Source organism: Saccopteryx leptura, chromosome 6 (genome assembly GCF_036850995.1).
Source record: "Saccopteryx leptura isolate mSacLep1 chromosome 6, mSacLep1_pri_phased_curated, whole genome shotgun sequence".
NCBI lineage: Eukaryota > Metazoa > Chordata > Mammalia > Chiroptera > Emballonuridae > Saccopteryx > Saccopteryx leptura.
In genome coordinates this window covers 15450624-15473991 of record NC_089508.1, presented here as the reverse complement: position 1 = coordinate 15473991, position 23368 = coordinate 15450624, and the positions used below count along the sequence as shown (strand labels likewise).

The 23368-nt window shown below is 41.5% G+C and overlaps 1 pseudogene; it reads left to right on the top strand.

Moving 5' to 3' along the window:
- The first annotated feature begins 9603 nt into the window (after positions 1-9603).
- Positions 9604-10432, top strand: LOC136377011 (ATP synthase F(0) complex subunit C2, mitochondrial pseudogene; annotated as a pseudogene).
- The last annotated feature ends 12936 nt before the right edge of the window (positions 10433-23368 follow it).

Here is a 23368-nt window from a genome sequence, read left to right as displayed (position 1 = left end):
CTTACCTCGTCAAACTATCATTTTACAAATGAGAAAACGTACAAAGTCTGAAGTCAGAAAACAGTTCATACAGTTGTTTCATGTGGTTCTCCCAAACCATAGATGATAAATAACATGACATTAATACTGTCCATTCCCAGCCTTGGCAGGCCTAACTAATTGATTCCAGATGTGGCCTCAGAATCCTTCTCAGTCCAGTTGTCTAATACGTTGCTGAGTAGAATTCACATGTAAGATTAAGTTACTTGCCATTTCTATTCTACATATCAATTTTTTTTCTAAATGTAAACATATTATTGTATATCTATCACATTATCAACTCCAGTCATGAATATCTAAAAGTATATATTGTAAAAGGCTTTAATATGATACTTAAGCTAACAGAAATCCCTTTTTAAGATCACCTCTCTTTTTAAGTAACGGTTTTACATTCTGGGAGTTGACTTCCAAGTTTAGTGGCATTAACTAAATAATTACTATCTGATTACATGTCCCTTATTAGATTAAAATGTAAAAATAAAGGTGCTGGATCTATTCCTAATTGATGGTGAGCAATGCCTGGTCCAAAACAAAAGGCGAGAGGCCACCCTTGCGTCCTCCACTCCCTCCACCGCCGCCACCCACACTCTCCCCCAGTACGCAGGTTCACAGGGCTGTCCCAGGGTCCCTTTAGTCCAGGTCAGAGCAGAACCAGGCAAGGTAACCAGCCCTCACCCTGTCACTGCCCTCACCACACATCTGCGGCCGACTCCCCAACAGTATCTTAGAGTCCGCTCCCTGTCTCCCTCACCGGCTAGATTTGTGAAGGTGAGACGTTTGTTCTTCATCCGCATCACCTCCGTGCTCTCCTGCCCGTCTCTCTATCTAATAATTACTCAGAGTGACCGTTCTGTAGCTCAGCCTCATGAAGCTGCCCACAGTCAGAGAACACAGGCCTTTCCCTTCTCTGGAATTAGAGCTGAACGAATTTTCTGCCATCTGGCTCAATTTTTAGCAGCAAATCATTACTTTTGGCTTTAAAGCTTGAGCCTTCAATGTCTCTTAGTCTCACTTTTATGTCCCACCTACGTATGGAATAATGCAGTTCCTGGTTTTTTCTGATTTACTTATTTCACTTCGTATAATGTTATCAAGATCCCACCATTTTGCTGTAAATGATCCGATGTCATCATTTCTTATGGCTGAGTAGTATTCCATAGTGTATATGTGCCACATCTTCTTTATCCAGTCATCTATCGATGGGCTTTTTGGTTGTTTCCATGTCCTGGCCACTGTGAACAATGCTGCAATACGGGGGGAGGGGGGAGAGGGAGAAGGAAAGGGGGAGGGGGAGGGGCACAAAGAAAACTAGATAGAAGGTGACAGAGGACAATCTGACTTTGGGTGATGGGTATGCAACATAATTGAACAACAAGATAACCTGGACATGTTATCTTTGAATATATGTATCCTGATTTATTAATGTCGCCCCATTAAAAAAATAAAATTATTATAAAAAAAAAAAAGCTTGAGCCTTCAAAAGACTGATGTATTGGGAGGTTGACATGAAGCTCTGATTGGCTACTATATAAATTAGATAGATATAGACAGAAATGATATAAATATAGATAGTCATATAAATATCATGCTGAGGAGAGAGAGGAGTTTCAAATCCACAAGTTATCTCTGAAATCAGAACCCACATTCTACTGTCACGGTCTCAGAGCTAAAGTACCTATGACCTTATAAACTTTCTTCCAAAAATATGCTTGTCAAGTACATTGACGTTGAGAGCTATGAAAAATTCATAAATTTTTATGAGAACTTGGAAACCTTTATGGAAAAGTTTTCATTTCTGTTTTTAATAATTTAAATGTAAATATAAAAAGAAATATATCCATATAGTAATGCAAATTCAAATAGTACTAGATGAGTCAAACAAAAATTAAGTCCTCCTTGTGACCGAGAGTTCCACTCCTCAGAGGTGACCACTCATAAATGCTTCTTTTGTGTAATTTTTATGAACTTAACTCCCTAATACTAAATTGTTTGCATTACACTTTATTTTTTAATTTGCTAACTTGAAGAATTATATATTGACTCCCTGCAATGAAGAATGAAGGATTTAGTTCATTCATACTGCCTTCCATAATATATCCTCTATATTTCTGCCAGTCATATTTTTTTTTTAATTCTGTAGGTTATATTCACAAGTCTAAATCATGCTATTTGTAGTCTTTAAACCATTGACTTCACACAATATCTTGACCCATTGACTTTAGACAACATGTTAGGATGGGAAGTTAGTGCCTCTACATTTGCCTTAATTCCTCCTCCATAGCCTTCCAACTCCTGCCTTCCCATCTGCCCCTTCATCCATAAGTCGTTAGCTTTATATGGTCAGTGTCAAGGTTTATGACAGTTACATTAATGTTAAAATACAACTGAGACCTTCATGCTTAACTTATAAGTTTATTCTGCATTGCAAGCGGTAAATAGCGTTAATAATACTGTATGTGGTTGTATATATATTATTCACTGTGGGCCATGAAGTGAATAACTGGACAAGCAGAGAAAATACTCTAGTCCTATACCACTAAACCTGTCCTGCCTAAGTATAAAAACCTTGGAGGAATAGAGACAGAGGAGCAGCCTATTTCAGTTATAAATGTATGAAATAATTAAACAATATACTTTCACTATATGGCTAGGATTACCCGGTCTCTTCACTTCACTATTGGTATCATTTTCTTCTTGCAGATATTCTTTGAGAATTGTTTCTACTCCGTTTTAAGGTGGATCGACTTCCAGGTCCAATGGACAGTCACCACCCTAAGATTCTTTGCTATTGTATTTCTGGATTGTATTCTCTTTTCCTTTCATCTGTGTCTTATATAACCTTGGATTTCTTTTTTTATTATTATTAAACTTTTGATTTAAGATCATTGTTGATTTATAAGTAGTTTATAATAAATAATACAAAGAAATCTCGGGTACCTTCTATCAAGTCTACCCCAATAGTAACATCTAGCAAAACTATCTTGCAAAATCACAACCTGAATAATGACATTGATACAATTAAGATACAAAACATTTCCTTCACTGACAGGAAACCTCACGTCCCCTATCACAGCAACTCAGTTACCTCCCATCTTAACCCCTAACAACCAATAATCTGTTCTCTAGTTCTATACTTTTGTCATTGCAAGAATTTTTATACAAATGGAATCATACAATATGTAACATTTTGGGATTGGCTTTTTTTTTACTCTATAATTCTCTAAAGATTCATCCAAGTATATGGCTTGTTTTGTGTTGTTTTTTTTTTTTTTTTAATGTATCCCTGAAATAAATCCCATATGGTCATCCTTTTCATAGACTGCTGAATTCATTGGCTAATATTTTGTTAAGAATTATTGCATGCATATTTATTATGGATATTAGTCTCTAGTTTTTGTGTAGGTTTTTTTTTTTTTTTTTTTTTTTGGTACTTTGTCTGATTTTGGTATCAGTGTGATATTAGCTTAATAAAAAGAATTGGGAACTGTTACATCCTCTTCCATTTCTTGGGAGAGATTGTGTAAGATTGATGTTATTTTTTCTTTAAATATTTGTTAGATTTTCTAGTGCTTTCTTTTTCAGGGAGTTCTTAAATTATAAATTCAATTTCCTTAACAGTTATAAGTCTCCTCAATTTATATACTTAATTTTGATTAAATTGTTGTAGCTTTTGTTCTTTGAGGAATTGTTCCATTTCATCTAAGTTGTTAAACATACGTGTGTAGAGTTGTTGGTAGTAACACTTAAATGATAATTTTGATGAATTGCTGGAGGCTGGACATACTAACTTGAGCATGAGGATCTCCTATGGGCTACACAGGGTTAGAGGTACCCCAACCCTTTCTTGGGTTTGGCTTCTTAGAGCCCCATCAAGTTCTGTGATAAAGAGTGAGGAAAGATCCCCCAGTGACTGTCAGGAAGGGCGAAGTTAACATTGTCAATGTTCTTCATAGCAGGCCAGGAGAAAAGACTTACCAGAGCCCCACATGGGGGAGGAGCATGCTCCCACTTCACCAATCCTGCCTCACCTAAGCTTGGGGGTGGAGCTAGAAACATTTGTGAAGGTCACTGCCAGGGAACAGGAGCTTACTAGAAGACTGAGATTTAATCAAGATTATAGAATGTTTTTCCATGCTACCTACCTAACCATCAGATGAAAAGATTTCCAGCATAAAGAGCAGACTACAGCTGAAAGAGCTGCAAGACGCAGACCCTTCCTGGGAAGAAAAGTTGAAAGAAACTCAAAGACAACGGGGGCAAAAACAAGGGCATCAACGATCTGAAGTCTCTGGTACCTGCAGCTACAGCAGACATTAAATACAACCCAACTCCTTGCCAAGTGAGCATACAACATCACACTAAAGGCCCGTTTGCCGTTTCTATTACCCAGCACCCTGGGCTTTCACCAAAATATTACATGGCCTGATAAAAGGAAAAGAAAAATAGTCTGAAGAGAAAAGCCAGGATCAGAACCAGATTCAGATATGATAAATATGTAGGAACTATCTTACAGGCAGTTTTAAAAATACAACTAATATATTACGGGCTCTAATGAAAAATATAGACAACGTGCAAGAAAAGAGGGCAATGTATGCCAGAGTGACTGTGCACTTTCTCGTGTTCTCTCTGCATAGTTATTCATAGTGCCTCCTTTTCACTTTCAAACCATCCTGGAATCAATAACAAAACATACGGTCATCCTGTAGGTATGTCACCTTAGCTGACATCCAGTGTTTACTTCTGAATACATTTAATTCTATTTTGCTTTTGAAAGCCCCTTGAAGAACACATATTGTACCACTGCTGATTTGGGTTCTTTTCGTTGCTTTTAGAAATTTTGAAACTCTCCAGGTACCTTATGATTATCCATCATAACTATCTGAGAATGTTCTTAATTTGTAAAAATTAAATTACTTATTGTTTGAATTCTTCACCCAAAAAAAACTGTTTCTAAATAAAACCATAGATCAGTGGTCCCCAACCTTTTTTGGGCCACGGACCGGTTTAATGTTAGAAAATATTTTCACGGACCGGCCTTTAGGGTGGGTCGGATAAATGTATCACGTGATCAAGACAAGCATCAAGAGTGAGTCTTATATGGATGTAATAGAGGGAATCTGGTCGTTTTTTAAAAATAAAACATCATTCAGACTTAAATATAAATAAAACGAAAATAATGTAAGTTATTTATTCTTTCTCTGCAGACTGGTACCAAATTGGGGACCACTGATCTAGAAGATCTAAAGGTCATTTTTCTAAAAAGTATAAAAATTGCGTGCACTAGGTATAGAAGATACCAACAGGACTATTTGCTTGTCCTCCTTTTACTGGCAAACTCTTCCCTCCCACTTCCACTCCCACAGTGAAAGCAGCCATTTTGTACCACAAGGCCCTGCCCACTGGCCACAGTTGATTAGTCCAGGGCAGATACTTGACACAATATGGGCCAATCAGAGCCAACCAGAGCCCTTCTCAAGGACATATGTTTTGGATCTCAACAGTGTCCATGATTCTCTGGGTAGCTAAAGAGCTAAGATGCAAAGCTACAGAATTGTGGGCTTCTTGGAGGATCAAGAGAGGGAGGGAGAATGAAGCCAATGGCAACAAGAAGCAAGAACCGGCCAAGAAGAGAAACCCTGATAATGTGTGACTACCTGCCTATAGTCATTCCTGAGGCTCCCTGCCTCACCTTTCCTGCTACTTGGTTGTTCTGGCCTTCCAGAAAGTATGCAGATTTGTGCCAATAAATTCCCTTTTCTCCTCAAGTAGAATGAGTTTCCTTCTTGCCACCTTTGATCGAGGAGTACTAACCAGGACAAGAGGTTAATGCATGTGTCCCATTTAAAAGGAATCTTATGGCCGGAAGTTCACAGAGAAACTGCACAGTTAAAAGCCTTTAATTTTTAGCTGAGATGCCCCCAAGCAATCTGGGGCAATTTCTCTACTTACCATTTAGGAATCTAAAGGCCATTTTTAAAGTCCTCTCCCCACTTTCTCTGCATCCCAAGAGCCAGTCAGCCACCCTTATCCTTTCAATGTTGTCCATTAAGGAAAAGAGCAGATACTTTTAAAGAAAAGGATATTTGGCCTCAAAATCCCCCTGATTAAAAATATATATATGTAGTTTTTTCTATGTGGGCCACTTCCAGCATGTCCTTTTAAAGCATCAGTTCTCACTTTGAATCTCCTGAATCTGTACAGAAGGTCTTTATTATGAGCTAAATTGTATCCCCCACCCCCAATTTATATGTTAAAGTCTTAATCCCCAGTGCCTCCCCCTAACGTGGCTCTATTCAGAGATAGGGTCTTTAAAGAGGTAATTAACTTAAAATGAAGTCACTGGGGTGAGCCCTAATCAATATGACTGGTGTATTTATAAGAATTTTAAGTCCTAGAAGTTAGAATACAGAATGCACGAGGGTTAGACAATGTAAAGACACAGGGAGAAGGTGGGCATCTGCACGCTAAGGAGAGAGGCCTCAGAAGAAAGCAACCCTGACAACCTCTTGATCTCAGACCTTTTGCCTCTAGAATTTTGAGGAATTAGATGTCTGTTGTTTCAGCCACTCAGTCTGTGGCACTTGGTTGCAACGGCCTTAGAAAACCAATACCATCTATGTTAGTCCCAGAAAACCTAACCAATAAGAAGGATAGAGGAATGGATGGAAAGAAGGAAGGAAGGAAAAAAGGAAGGAAAGAAGGAAGGAAAGAAGGAAGGAAGGAAGGAAGGAAGGAAGGAAGGAAGGGAGGGAGGGAGGGAGGAAGGAAGGAAGAAGAAGGGTGGGTGAGTGTATGGATGGATGGATGGATGGATGGATGGATGGATGGATGGATAGTAAGGAATTGGTTCATATAATTATGGAGGATGACAAGTCTCACCACCTGCAGATGAAGATAGTGAGACTTGGCAGCCTCTATGTATTTCCAGGCTAAATGCCCCCAGGCCTGAGTCCCAGGAATAACTGATGTTTCAGTCCAAGTCTGAAGGCAGGAGAAAAGCCAGTGTCCCAGCTCGAAGGCAGTCAAACAGCAGGCTGTCTCTCTTACTGGCAGGAGAGGCACCCCTTTGGGTCTATTCAGACACTCAGCTGATCGGACGGGACCCACCTGCCAGAGAAAGAGCACCCTGCTGCACTCAGTCCACCTGTTCCAATGTTCATGTCATCCACAAACACCCTCCCCGACGCATTCAGAATGTTTGGCCAGATGTCTGGGGCACCCCATGGCTCAGTCAAGTGACATATACAAATTCACCATCACCCTGACTTATAACATGAGATCTACAACTTAGTCACCTAATATCCCAAATTATTAAAACCAAGTCCCACCTCAGCTCTGTACATGCATTTAAGACGCCACTTCGGTAGCAGAGTCACCTGATACCATGATTATCTCTAGGTGAAGCCACCAAGTTACATCAACTTCCAAGTGAAACTGTCCCTCCTGCCAGCGACGTTCATTTCTGGTTCTGCTCCACCAGGGGGCCTCAAAAATGACAAACCTTGGATGGGGGGAGAGTTCTCCTCAAAGAGCAGTGCCTGGAGGCACTTCACCTCTTCAGACCCCCTTCCCTCTCTCGCCTCTAATCTAGGGCATTCTATGAGGCACAGAAGGGGTGTTTGCAGTCAGGTCGTCCTCGTCGGCAACCTGGCACCGGTCTCACAGCTGCAGAGGACAGAGGCCAAGGCGCTGTCTGTTCCGCTCGCCTCTGTGTCAGTCAGCACTCCGTCGGCCCATTTCTTCTGCTTATTTTTGGCAATCAGCTCCCTTCAGTGTCGGCATGGGTTAGGGGTGACGGCTAATTATCCACTGCGGCCCATGAAAACGTGACTAATTGAGTGTAATGCGTGGGGCTGGATAAAGGAAGCTGTGGGTAAGGACTTTGTGAATTGTTGGGAAAATTATTACAGCAATATTTTACAAGTTGAAAGTTCCAAAAAAAAGTGCAGCAATACAGGAAGGAGAGGAGCAGCACCCTCCCCTGAACTCTACCCTCTGCCCGTGAAGCTGTCCGGAACTTCCATCCTCACCCACTGAAGTGCTTATGATCTCACCCTCAAAGTGCCACCCCTGGGAGGCCTCGTTAGGAGATAAGGAAATGATCAATTGTTAGAGATGTCTGTTTTGTTTTCAGATTCATCTCCAGTGGTATATTCAATACCGAAATACGAAATACGTGGGCAAATGCCAGATCACTTAAAATAATTGCCAGACAAATACAGGCAGGGGTCAATATATGCAGAAAGAACTCTTTGAGAAAAAAAAGAAAAGAATTAATTTAATGAGCACATTACCTCATTCAAAGGATCTTGAAAGAAACGGGATGATTTGGGCAAAACTTTCTCCTGGCCGGGTGACTGTTGATATGTATAGGTTAACCATATTCCCTTTCGGGAATTATTAATAGCACCTCATTTACCTCTCAAAATTATCCTGATGGGTATGATCAAATATATGATGGTTTTATGGATCGGTCACCCTGTCATAGACCCCTCTTGTGGAAATAGGCTCTCAAGCAAAAGAATAACTTCCCTGGTAGGAATTTGGAGCTCACCTCAGGTCAGACTTACTAGATGACTGCCCTTTTCAGCTATTCACGGGTCAGGTTTAGCCAGTCTTAGCGAGACAGCACCAAGAGAGAGCTGGTGGCCCCGCTCGGTTTCTGATGTGGTGAGAGCTGTGGAGTCTGAGGACACCCTATTTCATGACGCTCTTCCTTGTCTGTCTTCCGTGTGTGAGAGCCCTCGCGAGAGTCTGCCTTGACTTTGTGCCTATTCCTGTCCTTCAGAGAAGGCTCCCGGTTCGCACAACCTGGGACGTCATCTCTATTTCTCCTTCTCTGAATTGTCGCCCTTACTCTACATTCCCAGTTTGGCTACTGGGGCCCACCCCAGTTCCGTATGTCCACATGCTTCCCTGCCTGACTAGCCCAACAGTACCTCAGTTTCCAGCGTGCCTCCGACTGCACTCGCCCCTCACAATGCCCTTTCCCCTCTGGATGGCTACTTCCTCTAAATGGTAATAATTGTTTTGCCATTTATCCTCTTTATCTATCTTTTTCCTTTTCTGTTTTTTGTGGGGGTTTGTTGCTGTTGTTGCTTACCTGTCACTTCATCTAATCCATTACCATTTTTCTTTAGTGTCAATCAAAAACACATTCATTTGTACCCTTCCTCTCCCTCTCCAAGGTGGGCACACTGGCCTGGGCTCCGTTTCCTCAATTCCTGGGAACCATGTTGTGCCCTCTCGGCCCCCTTCCCATTTCCAAACTCATAGTACCGAAGCACAGCCTGACCATGACACCCATCTGCTCAAAAAGCTGACCGGTGAATCCTGTTTGTCCAAGAAACAAAGCTCAGGGGCTCTGCCCAGGGGCCCAGGGAGCCAAGGCCTATCACCACCTTGCCCTCCCTGGTTGGAACTCCTGAAGCGCCGCCCCGAACAGGGAGTGCTGTGATTGACGTGTTCATCAGGCTGCACCCCATGAGTCACTTTCACAGCCATGATCCCATGAGCTCAGAGATCAACTTCGTGAGGAAAAGGGATTCGCCTCCTCAACCCTACCCCTCTCGGTCTTCTCCGCAGTGGGAGCAGCTCCTGCCACAGCCCCTCATCCCCTGAAAATGTATCAATACACCTGCACCAAGTTTGTCTCCACCCCCTCCTTGGGCAGGAACGCCTCTCAGCTGCTGACCCGGTCACTGTCTGCAGTGGTGCTGAACCGACCGGGAGACACTGACGGATGGGGGCCTTGTCAGCGTGGCAGCCCCACGTCCCCCAACCTCTCTTATTTCTAGCCGCAGCTTCCAGACCAGCGCCATTTGAAGGGGCATTGATACAGCAGCCAAGTTCGTCGGGGCTGGGGCTGCCACAGTGGGGGTGGCAGGCTCTGGGGCTGGAGTTGGGACTCTGTTGGGGATCCTCATCATTGGTTATGCCAGGATCCTTGCCCTGAAGCAGCAACGCTTCTCCTACGCCAGGGGTCCCCAAACTACAGCCCGCGGGCCACATGCGGCCCCGGAGGCCATTTATCCGGCCCCACCGCACTTCCGGAAGGGGCACCTCTTTCATTGGTGGTCAGTGAGAGGAGCATAGTTCCCATGGAAATACTGGTCAGTTTGTTGATTTAAATTTACTTGTTCTTTATTTTAAATATTGTATTTGTTCCCGTTTTGGTTTTTTACTTTAAAATAAGACATGTGCAGTGTGCATAGGGATTTGTCCATAGTTTTTTTATAGTCTGGCCCTCCAACGGTCTGAGGGACAGTGAACTGGACCCCTGTGTAAAAAGTTTGGGGACCCCTGTCCTACGCCATCCTGGGTTGTGCCCTCTCAGAAGCCATGGGGGCTCTTTCGCCCGATGGTGGCCTTTCTCATCCTCTTGGCCACGTGAAGGAGCTGTCGCCACCTCCCATAGTTCTTTCTCCCGTGACTCATCTGCCCTGTGTGTTCCCTTTCCTATGCCTCCCCAGGCAGCCTGGGGAGAGTGGTCAGCTCAGGCTTTGACAGAAGGAAGACAAATAAGTACTGTGTTAATAAGAAAAAGAAAAGGGATTCACACAGGTCCTAGAGCCCAGGACGCACAAAGCCCCTCATTCTTTTCAGCCTCACCCTCATCCGCAATGTAGGAGAAATAGTTAACTTTTCTTTTACCTGTTACTTAGAATTACATGATTAGGATGCTCTCTATTTGCAAACTGAAAAGAAGAGAAATTGCGACCTGCTTCCTTGTCCCCATATTTCTATAGCTTCCCTGCCCTCAACGTGTTTTCCAGAAGAATCTGTGATGTCTTGGTTATCTAAAATATGGCACACATATAAACACGTGTATTGCAGCAAGTGTACACAAAACTAAATATCTTTAGGATGGTTTTAGATTTACAGAAAAGTTGCAAACACAACGCAGAGTTCCCATATGCCCAACACCCAATTTCTCATATTATTGACATGTTATATAGTAGTCCCCCCACATCCATGGGGAATATGTTCTAAGACCCCTGGTGGATGTCTAAAACCTTGAATAGTACTAAACCCTATATATACTATGTGGTATTTTTTCCTCTGCATACATATCTATGGCTTCTCTTTGGCAAATTCAAATTGTTAGCATCACTACTCTTGTACTTCGGAGCCTTGATTACATAAGGTAATAGTAAATGGAACACAAGCCATACATACCATGACAATTGATCTGATAACCGAGACAGCCACTATACACTGGACAAAGGGGCGATTCATGTTTCAGGCATGGCAGAGAAGGATGGTACGAGATTTCATCAGGTCACTTAGAACAGTGCACAATTTAAGACTTATTCATTGTTTAATTCTGGAATTTTTTATTTAATATTTTCAGACCACGGTTGACTCTGAGTAACCAAAACCATAGAAAGCAAAACCATGGATAAGCAGGGACTACTATAGTAGTGTGGTGTGACATATTTGTTGCAATTAATGCAATAATACTTATAAATTATTATTAACTAAAATTCATGCTATATTTAGATTTATTTAGTTTTTGCTCACAATACTTTTTCTGTCCCAGGATATCATCACACTACATTTAATCCTGTGTCCCTGGGCTCCTCTTGGCTGTGATAGTTTCTCAGCCTTTCCTTGTTTTTGATGATCTTGACAGTTTTGATGAGTGCTGATCAGATATTTCATGAAGTGTCCCTCAGTTAGTTTGTCTGATGTTTTACTCATGATTACATTAGGATTACAGGCTTATAGGAGAGAAATCACAAAGGTAAACTAACAGTTTTCTTGACCTTTGTTATTAGCAGGACATTGCTGTTGACTTTGATCTCCTGGTTGAGTTTGTCAAGTTTCTTCACTCCAAAATTACTCTCTTTTCCCCATTCCCACACTGTGCTCTTTGGAAGGAAATCACTATGCATAGCCCATGCTCACGGAGTAGGGAGTCGTCCTCTGTCTTCTTGAGGACAGGGAATCTATATTAATTAGTTTGAATTCTTTTATTTGGGTAGTTATCTCTTCTTCTCCATTTATTTAATTATTCAGTCCTTTATTTATTCAGTATGGGCTCATGGATATTTATTTTATACTTTGTGTTATAATCCAATACTACTTTATTTATTTTCTTGTTCACATGGTTTCAGCTTTGACCCTTTCAGTCGACTATTCTGTCCCTTTGACATATTCCCATCATCATGCTGTGTGTTTTTTAACACTTCCTTACTTGTTAGCACTATAAGATGATCTAGGGTCATCTTGCATATTTCTTCCCCAGACCTAGAACCAGCCATCTCTCCAAATAAGTCTGGATCCTTTTATTGGGGAATAATATTAGAAACCAAGATTTGGCCGCTGGATATGTGCCAACTAAGTTATCCCAGTCCAAGTGAATTTTAAAGGAGCTTCGGAATATACACCTATTTCACACACATAAGTGGTTATCAATAGGCAAAGTAATTTCCCTCTCTTATTTACAGCTATGAATATTTGGCCTTTTTATTTTAAAAAAAATGCTTTCATCCTGACTCCTACTCAATTTGATAACATTGGTGAGGTAAATAAAATTAAAATGATTATAATAAGGATAATGGTTATAGCAATGAGGAGGCTATTAAGCTAAATACCATACAGACATTATCTTATTATGTCCTAATGGCATCTTTGAGACATCGGCATTATTATTATGCTACTTAATAGACGATGCAAATGATATTTACCTTGATTTTTATTCTGAGAACTAAATGAAAAATCACTTGTAAATCCCCTAGCACAGAGCACGTAGAAGTTACTCAATAAATCATTATTTCCTTACTCCTTTGCCTCTAGATTAAAAAAAAAAAAAGGCAAACCTCAGTAACACATTAGCTATGAAAGTTCAGCTCATAGTCTGTGAGATGAAAAATTTAGGGGCTATATTAGCTCATTTGTTTTCTTTGTGGCGGTGTAAATACGATCGGGTGCACAAGAGCTAAAACTCAACCTGCTTCATGAAAGACCTCCAAGAAAATGAAGATATATTTATCTGACAGTCAAGGGTGTGTAAGGAATTGTGCCTTGTATAACCCAAATTCTCAGACACCAACAAAACCGATACTACGTTTTTGGAGCTATGTCAGTTGCCTAAGGCACTTTTCCAAAACTTTAATGTCTGAATTAAGGTGGAGAAAACATTATATAAATCCACAGCACCACCTAAGCTCATAAAGCTATTGAAATGGTACAAAGTGACCCAATACCTCCGTAACGTGCAGAGAAGCCCTGGAAGCTGCTGCCTAGTAATTTCACCCTTGTTGTAAATCTTGGGCAAAGAGGTTGAACCACATGCAAATCTGTAAGCTTGCTTAGGACCCGATAGAGTATTCTGAAAAGCAAAAGACCTGCTTTTGATCTCCGTTGTTCTCCCCTCCCCCCAATAGTGCCCTCCTCTTAATGTTAGGAAAATGAATATGGAGAGTTAATTCAAGGGAAGACTTGGCTAACTCTTGTAAAGCAGCAAAGGTGACATCAGCAATTAGATCTTCTCTGAAAACACTTTTACAACCTCTCCGCCGCTGCCTGCACCTCAGCAGGAAGCTTTATTCACTGCAGACCCAATTCTGAACTTTGGGGAGGGACCTTCTCCACCTGGAGAACCTTCACCGTTCTTTCCCACGCCAGTCCAGACCATCCATTGATGAGCAGGTGTAAGCCCCGCCTCCTCCGAAAACCTCGCTGCCACGGGCAGTCAACTCTCAGTCAAGCAAGTGCCTGGATGCTTCTCTCTGAAACAGGCTATGGTTCTAACAGATGCACACCCAGTGTCCCCAGCTAAATGATAAGCTCTTCAGGGCTGCCGCTGTCCTTCCCACTCTCTCACCTGCTAAGTCTAGCCCAGATGGGCTCAGAAAATATTTCTGAGTTCTTTTCTTTGATCAATTATGCCTGGGGTTGTAGCCTTGCTCTTTGCAGGAAAAACCAGAACAAAGGTACTTCCTGCCCTAGCTGCGGGCTGGCAGGGTGCGCAGGAGTTACCTGCCCTCCACAAAGGTTTCCTCTAGGCCAGCATTTGGGGAGCTGCAGAGCGCTGAGAACGGTCCTCTGATCCGATTCTTCTGCGTGGGAATAATGGAGCTTACGACATTTTTTTTAAAAAAGAGCATAAAAAGTGAATTTAAAAGCAAATGGGCCAAGGATTTTCCCTAGGAAGTTTTTCAATTTCACACATAGCAAATTCCTACAGTATGGACCTATTAGAAATGCTTTTTTTAGTCTCTTTATGCATATTTATTATGCTCTTCTATGACTCTGTTATAGCTTAATTTGACACCGAACCTCCAAAGCCACATCTCCTTTCTTCTCAAACTACTAAAGAGGGGCAAAATATTTTAATCATGAGCCTCTGTATAATTTAGAGATTATCTTCTGTCTGTGTGAGTTACAGCAATAATCAAAGGGTAGCTGGGGATTTATAAAAGCAAGGCCCTAATTTTTTGACAGGTGTTCTGTTTGGTGCAGAATTAACCTCTATTCACATCTTACATACACAGAAAAAACATCGTGAAATTTATCCTTGGTACACATAGACAACAAAGAGGCAGAATCCACTGGGTGAGCCCTACCCTGCCACAGCCGTAAGCCAGGCTCAATTATTCACTGATGAGAGGAAAATAAATGATGGGGGTGTCTGTCAGCCGCACCGTCTGAGTCTGATTAAACAGCCCATCTGGCAGTCCTGGGGAAACCAGGCGTCTTGATCCAGCCTTTGGTTACAGTCTCCACCGCGGCTGGGAAGAAGGTTTGGGAATGGTTACTAAGCCCTATCATCCTTTCCAATGCCCACCCCGTTTCGTGTGGTGATTGAAGGCATGGCACCCAGAGGCAGACAGAACTGGGTTTGAGTCCTGGAGCCACTGCCTGCTAGCTGTGTGCCCTCTGGAAGGTTCCATGACCTTCCAGAATCTCAGAGTCCTCATTTATATAAGTGACATTCATCACATCTACCTACGGGGTATTGTAAGTGAGGTAATGCATGGATAGCACTTAGCACAGTACCTGGAAAATAGTAATTGCTCAATTAATGACACTTCTCTGGCAACCTGATTAGTATCTTGTCATCCATCCATTGGTTTGTTCATTCATTCAACAAGTATTTTTTGAGCCAGACACAAAGTTAGCAGGTAGTGACTAGGTAGTGGCGAATAAGATAAACTTTGCTCCTGTCTTCCTGGAACTCACTATTGGAAAGGAATACATGCATTAAACAAGCAAGTAAATAAGTTTTAAAATTACATATACCTGTAACTGTGTATGAAGGAAAAAAATGAGGTGAACGAGAATAGAGGAGAAGGGAGACATATTTAGAGTGCTGACAGGAAGCAGATGGCGAACTGAAGCAGAGTAACTGAGGAACGTTTAGAGCAGGGGTCCCCAAACTACGGCCCGCAGGCTGCATGCGGCCCCCTGAGGCCATTTATCCGGCCCCCGCTGCACTTCCAGAAGGGGCACCTCTTTCATTGGTGGTCAGTGAGAGGAGCACATTGACCATCTCATTAGCCAAAAGCAAGCCCATAGTTCCCATTGAAATACTGGTCAGTTTGTTGATTTAAATTTACTTGTTCTTTATTTTAAATATTGTATTTGTTCCCATTTTGTTTTTGTTTTTTTACTTTAAAATAAGATATGTGCAGTGTGCATAGGGATTTGTTCATAGTTGTTGTTTTTATTTTATTTTTTTGGTCCATCCCTCCAATGGTCTGAGGGACAGTGAACTGGCCCCCTGTGTAAAAAGTTCAGGGACCCCTGGTTTAGAGAAAGACTATTTACTAAAAATGTGTGAGGAAGGTTGAGAGAAGCCAGTAAGGAATGGTGGGGGAGTTCCTTGTGGTGGGAAGAAAAGCCAGCAGTAGCTGATCGCCGAGCTAAAAGGAAACTGTCCGGGTTGCAGCAAGCATCCCTTTGGCAGGAGCTCTCAGTAGGGGCACACTGCCCACCCATGTGAGCCATCAGAGATGGAGGCTGAAACTAAATTCTCTGACCTTCATATCCATGAGGAAGCCAGAGGGTTTGGAAACCTGTCGGCATCTTCCAGGACACAGACCGGAGTAGAGGAGGGTGCAACATGCATCTGAGCGTAATCAGAAAATATCCAACCCTGGCAATCAAGAAGGGCTTCTCTGAGGAGGGGACTTGTAAGTGGAGGAACAAAGATTGGAAAGAAACCAACCAAGCCAAATTAGGGAAGGATATTCAAGGCAGAGATAACTGCATGTGCAAAGGTCCTGAGGAATGGAAGTTTGGTGGGTCAGGGGACAGTAGGAAGGTCAGTGGGGAAGGACCAAAATGGGTGAAAGAGAAAAGAATATTACAAGTTTAGAGAGATTCTCAGGGGCCATTGACCTTCCTGGGTTCCAGGTCAAAACAGAGATTTCTCTTCCCACCAATTGAGTGCAAGCCCCTGTTTATTGGCTTCCTAACTAATATAGGCTGAACATTTGAACTTACTTTAAGTTAAAACCTTAGGAAGCCTCCTGAAACTTCTATTTCCAAATACAATTCCATCCATCTGAAATGCTGATTCTTCTCCTCCAGTCTATGCCCAATGCTGCCTCCAAGATCAAACCTGAAAACATTTCCTTGACATCATCCAGGATTAACCATAGTGGAGAAAATAATGCCACATTGTGCTGGAAAATAGTCCAGGGGATCCTGATTAACATATGCCCCTCCTCCTTCAGTGGCAGGTAGGGAAGTTGTGGTTCACCAGGGTTAGTGAGAAATAATAGCTTCTTTCTAGCCTTACCATCTGAACCCAGAGATGCCACGTGATGGAGAGGAGGCAGTACAGCAAGGGGTCTTCGGTTTCCAAATACTTTCTATGGTGACTCAGACAGGTTATGAGAGTGGACCAGTGCTATAGTAGCTGAAGGACAGTCATTGAAGAAAGACTCTTAAAAAAGCAGTCCCATCTAAAGGTTGGAGGAGGTGGTGGGAGTGGTTGGTAGAGGATGAGAATTCGATGGGAAACTTTATTGCAAGTTGACTAAGCATGAGTAGTAGATGAATGGGAGATGGTAGTGGTGCATGTTGGATTTTGCTCTCAATTCTTCACTCCCTCCCGGTATAGAAATGCACATCAACGTTCTTTGTGATGTAACTTTGCAATATGCCCCAATAGTGTAGTCTGGGCATACCTCTTTGATGTTGGGCTTAGCCATGGGATTTGCTTTCATTACCAGAACATCAGCAGATATAATGTGAGTAGAGGCTTTAGAAGGACTTGTGTGGTTTGACTTAGTTCCATGTGGCTCTGTGATCTCCCATGAGAAGAGGACACACCAGGGATCCACATAACCAGACCCAAGAGTGACAGGAGTCCAGCCTGGCCCAGCCATATTCAGTCTAGTTCAGGCAAACTGTAGACCCATGTGTTTATCACATAGCATTAGCTGTGATGTTTGTTACTTAGCAAAAACTGACTAATACCAGATATCTAGTAATTGTGTGGGGATGGAGGCTGGGGTTGGTGAACAAATTTGGGCAGGCTGGAGTAGTTTCTAGCATGTATAAAGATCAGCCAATGCTACTGTTATCTCAGAAAATGGCTGCAACTTTCCTGGGCTTCATCTCTCCATTTGTAACAAGTTCATGCATGCAAGAGCCCTTCACTCCACTCAAAATCACTGTTCCAGAGCCACAGGGATTCCACTGGCATCAGTCAGAAGAAAGATTGGAATTGTGTTTAACTTTTTTTTTTGTCGTCCAAACTGTTAATTCTAAGCCTTATGAAGTAAAAAGATCCAGCTCTGTCCTTAGGGTCCCCACATGTCAGATATTTGTAAGTATCCCTTCGTTCCCAGTGCTTTTACCCTCCCACCGCCGTAGCCTCTCTTAAACTAAATCAAATGGGCTCTCCCCTTGGATCACTTACATGGTTTTTGTTCTCCACTCCACCCACTTGGCTACATCTGACCCACACTTCACCATACTCCTGAGACATGATCTCACCAGGAAGATACCAGAAAATCTCTACTGTGTGTTTGAGATAATGCACAACTCAGGGGTGAAAATGTGGCATGCTTTCCTTTGAAGTACGTATACAGAAAGGCATTGGGAAAGAGCTTAAATTGAATAGGTCCTCCATTTCCCTACTGAACCCAAAATACAAATTGCTAAAGAATGGCTCTAAACGTTTCTGAAACAACCCATGCTAATGTGCTGGTCACTGGCTCTCAGGAAAGCCCTGCTCTTATCAGACACTGTGTGCAGAGGATGCTGGGAAGTGCTAGGAGGATGTATAAAGAATAAGAACAATTGTCTTGCCCTAGAAGAGTTCATGGATTAAGACAACAAAAAGGCTTAAGCAAATGCTGCTACTAAGAACAAGAAAACTTATTCAAGAACTGGCCAAGCTCTTTTTAATAAAGAGTATGTCATTGAACCCTTGCAAAATGCCTACTATGAACTGAATATTTATATCCCTCCAAAATTCCTGTGTTGAAACCCTAGCTCCCAATGTGATTGTATTTGAAGAGGAGAGGTAATTAGGATTAGATTAGATCATGGGAGTAAAGTCTCATGATGGGATTAATGCTCTTATAAAAAGAGAAGATGACAAGATTCCTTTCACTCCTTCTCTCTATATCTTCCTCATACTCTCTCTTTTTTTGTACACATGTGCGTGCACATATGCATGCGTGTGCACACACACATGCATTCACTAAGGAAAGCCATGACAAGAGTCCCAGTGAAATCATTTACCAAGTGAAGAAAGTCACTCTCTGGGGAAGGGAAACTATATTACAAAGAAGAAAAGCAATGATTAGAATACTGAAGAATGCATCAGACTTTACAAATAGAAATGAAAAAGAAAAGCCATTGGGGAACAGTATTTTGCAAAAGCACAGAGGCACAAAAGACCCCAGATTATTGAAGGAGATTTCTGGGAAAAGAGCAAGGGGCTGGCAACCAATAAGGAAGGATGGCTCAGACAGAGAGGTGGAGAGCCAGGTTGGTACCCAGATAAAAAGAACCCAAAAGCCTCTTCCAAATTAAGTCAGTCCTTAGTGCCCTTATAGGAATCATTTTTTTCTTTTATTTTTTCCCCTGATTTACCCTAGTTTGCATTTTTTGAAAATGAATCTCATTTCACTGTTTATTATCCATATATTGAACCTGTCTATATCTCTTGGAATAAATTATAGCCATCATTCTTATTGGATTTATTCCAGCACCACCCCAGTTTGTATAATTTGCAAATTTCATTAACATTCTCTTTACTTTTCTCTTGGAAACCATTAATAACATTGTTGCATATGATCAGGCTTAACACCGATCTCTGTGGCACCCCTACTAATCAACCACCTCTGGCTGGATGTCATGCTATTCATCACTCTGCCTGGTTTACAGACCCCCTGAAAATTATCAATCGCTGTGACGGTGTTCATATCCAAGCCAGTGTCAATTAATTTCATAAGTAAAATTTCATGACATGCTATCAAATGCATTACCAAAATCAAGATGTATTGCCATGACTTTGTTCCCTGCCACTGTGAATTTTAAACAGCTTCCAGATCGGTCCTGGGTGATTTATTTGTGGCAACATCAAGCTGCTTATTCACTCCTCATTCCATTCCATCTTCTTAGATGTTCTGGGCTATTTTTCTCCATACATTTAAACTTCCTAGAGGTAATCTCAGGGATCATTTCTCTTTTAAAAAGATAGGTGAACACATTTGTTGCTGGCCTGAACCTTTGTGATCTCTGCACATATATCAAGTCATTTAAAAAGCTATTTCTTTTTTTCCCCCTCTTGTCTGGCAGCTTTTACGAAGTAGCTAGGCGTCTCCACTATCTCTGAGCTGTTGCCCCAGTAAACCGGTGTTAGATGTCACCTGCTGGGACACTGAGCATGCGTTGTTGCCCGTGGAGAAAACCATCATGGTGAATGCAGGGGTTCCGTCAGGTCCACCTGCACATCCATTCTGGAGTTTTTTCAGCCCCTCAGCTTTGCATGCAAATAATCTACACCAGGAAATATACCTGGGTCGCTGTACACCAATGTCAGGATTTAGAAATACAAATGAATTCAAAAGTATATGATTAGGATTACAAATTGGCTGTTGAAAAATCAGGATGTATCCAGACGCCGAACCCTCGTGATTTTCGGCACATAAAGCATCGTGTTCGGTTGTACTTCTTTCTTATTTGTCCCTGACTGCCTTTCCACCTTCTCTGTTACTGACAGGGATATTTAAAAGACAATAAGTTCTGAGTAGGAACATGAACACTGTCTATCCAAATGTCCCTTTTGTCTCAAAATACAAAAAGAGAAAATATGAGTGGGGAAAGCTTACAAAAGGAGAGAAAGTAAAGGGGTCATTGGGTGGACTCTCATGTGGAAGGAACAGTTTAACATAAATGACACCAAAACTCAAGTGGGTTTAGGTAAGGCTTCAGTGATTTCCAATAATCATTTTTAAACACTCCAGGCTACATCTCCCAAATGTGTATGTGACCACGTTGCTGCTGACTTTTCGATTTTTCCTGGTGTGCCCAAAAGACAAAGTTTCCATGTATATATGTCCTTGACTGTGTAAGACCAGGCTGTAACAGGCATTTATTTGGTCACAGTTGCTCAAAAGCCTTTCTGAATAAGGCTGGGTCCCGTCTAAGACAGGATTTAGAGCTGTGGGCTCTCAACCTGTCACTAGCACACTTTAGGATAAGTCAAATGTGCCTTTAAAAAATCAAGTTCCCAGATTGAAAAATTAACGTGAGTTCTAATCTTGATCAATATAACGATTAGAGAAAATTAGTCTCTTTAAGCATATATTAATATAATAATAAAATAATCATTCTATGCAAATCCACAAAAAGGGACCTTGACAAATTCCAAAGGCTCAATTTCATACAGGTCAAGTTCTTTGTATGTTTTTCGACAATAATAATTCAAAAGAAAGCAGTAACAATGAGATAGTGAAGAAATTTGGAATTTGTGCCAGAAGTTTGGGGTGGGCACTGGAGAGTTGAAGCAGGAGAGTGACGTGACCAGGTGTTATGTTTTCGAATGTTGTCTGTTGTGGACCGGAAATGGCAAAAAGCCATTGTAGATTCGAGACTTAGCAAAAGGCTAAGTTCTCCCCACTTCACCTCCATATTGGCTGTGATGCTGAGTATTTGCACCCACTTCACTTGCCTCCTTAAGTTGCTGGAAGCAATTTACATGCCCTTCCTCTCACTCTTTGTTTGTTCAGATATTGGTTGATTTCATTTATGCATGGTGGGGGATTCCTGTTTATGCCTTGGGAGAGTTCCTGTTTTAGCCTAGGATGTGTAACTTTGTATCAAGGACTTCCTTGACTTGCATATGGCTATATAATAAAGCAAACTGGGGCAATGGGACATTCGGATATTGCCATCAGCATTGAAGTGTCCTCCTAATCCCATCCTTTTTTCTTAATAAGTCTGTTTTCTTAATTCTGCACTATCCTCACCCAAAACCCAGAATTAGGAGCCGCGCTGGTCCGTGGCAGTTCTCTGTAATGCAGCATGGAGGAAGGCTCTGGGACTGGAGGCCTGAGTTGAAGTAAAAAGGGTGAAGGCAAGAATAAATAACTGGGACCAAGGCAGACACAGAAGAAATGGAGAAGCGGTAATGCATGTGAGAGGCATTTTCAAAAGCTAGAAACTGATGACTTACTGGTTCGAGGTGGAGTGGCTAAGGGAAAAGACTTCTGATTGGGTGAAGGATTTGAGGTCTTTCATGGAGATGAGAACCATAGAAACTAGTGGGAGCCACTGCTTTACCCCACCTCAAAACAATAAGAAACTACGTCTCCTATTTCATGAAAGTGTAGCCAACACCATGAGTACAGATGAGGTAACCAGGGAAAATGGAGTGATAGGAGCACAGGACACACAAGCATGCTGAGAAGTACCAACATTTAGAGTCTCGGCGCTGTTGAAAGACATTGAGAAGGAATAGCCAAAGATAAATGAGTCGAAATGAGATTTCACAAGACAAGGGAAAAGGAGTACAATATAAACCAAGTCTATTCTCTATAAAAAAAAATCACATAGACCAGAGAGAAAACATGTCCATTGGATTTCCAATTGTGGGTTCTCACTGCGCTTACCAAGAAGAGTTTCAGAAAAATGTAAACGTGGAGTAAACATGGGAAAGGTGTGGATTGAGTGTAAGGTGAGGCAATATAATGATAACTGAATTTATTTTTATGTGAAGGAAAGAGACAGATGGTAGCCTAAGGGTTACCTGACTCAAAAGCATACCAAATCTTTCAAATAAGCAAAATTGAATATAATAATTTATTGGAAACAAGGAAAGGAGCAAGGGAGAGAGGGAGGAAAGATCATTTCAATGACATTTGGTTCCTGGTAGGATTTTGTTTCTGCAGATAAATTAGCAGCTTTTAAGCTAAAAGAAGACTATACACCTCATCTCATTCTCATTCTTTATCATGGTATAAAAACTCTGTAAGTGTCCTTCTATTCCAACATAGTCAAGTAATTTCAATGCAGGTATCTACCAAACAAGTACTTCTTAAGCTTCATTCATTCAGATTTTCTAAACTCTTGTTTTATTCTTTATCATGTTTCCAACAGGGCCTCTTCAAAGTGCTTATGATGTGGGCAGCAGGATTCAAGCCAGAGAAAGGTCAGTGGTGCTTTTCTGCATCCAATCCCCCTAGTCAAGAAACAGCTTCCCAACAAATTAAATGACTTGCTCTAAAGCCCTGCCCTCCTGCAGGTAACTGAGTTGTGGGGTACAATAGAAAGTTGCCTGCCTGACACACTCAGTTAACAGATTTTTTTTTTGATCGGTAAGTGGTGGGGCCCCATCCTTTATGGTGTCTTTTCCATCAAGAGTGATTAAACTAATTCAATAAATGGACTCTTCAAGCTTAAAGAAGAGTTTTTGCTTTGTGTTGCTTTTTATTTGCTTATATGCATGTTAAAAGAGTGACAGAATGAAGAATTCATCCATATGATTATGACTAAGTAATATTTATTAGTGAATACAATAGAGGTTTTGGTTAGAGATTTTAATGGGAAATAAAAAATACAGTATTGACCCCATTTAGAGTCATGATATATTCCACTGATTTGGATTTTTTCCCTTTTCTAAAAAAAAAAAAATTATAAATATAGTTGAAAGCATTTATCAGCTAAGATGCACCATTTGGAAAAGAAAAGAAGAGAAAGTATCTTTAAGCCATAAATTTCTATCACATTCCCCCCTTCGCATAAATAAGTAGCCCCAGTCTTTGCAAGAAATATTGATATTAAAGTTAATTTAAATTGCAAATCTGACCTTATTAAAATGGCTTTCTCAAAGAACCATAAACAAATAGAGTGC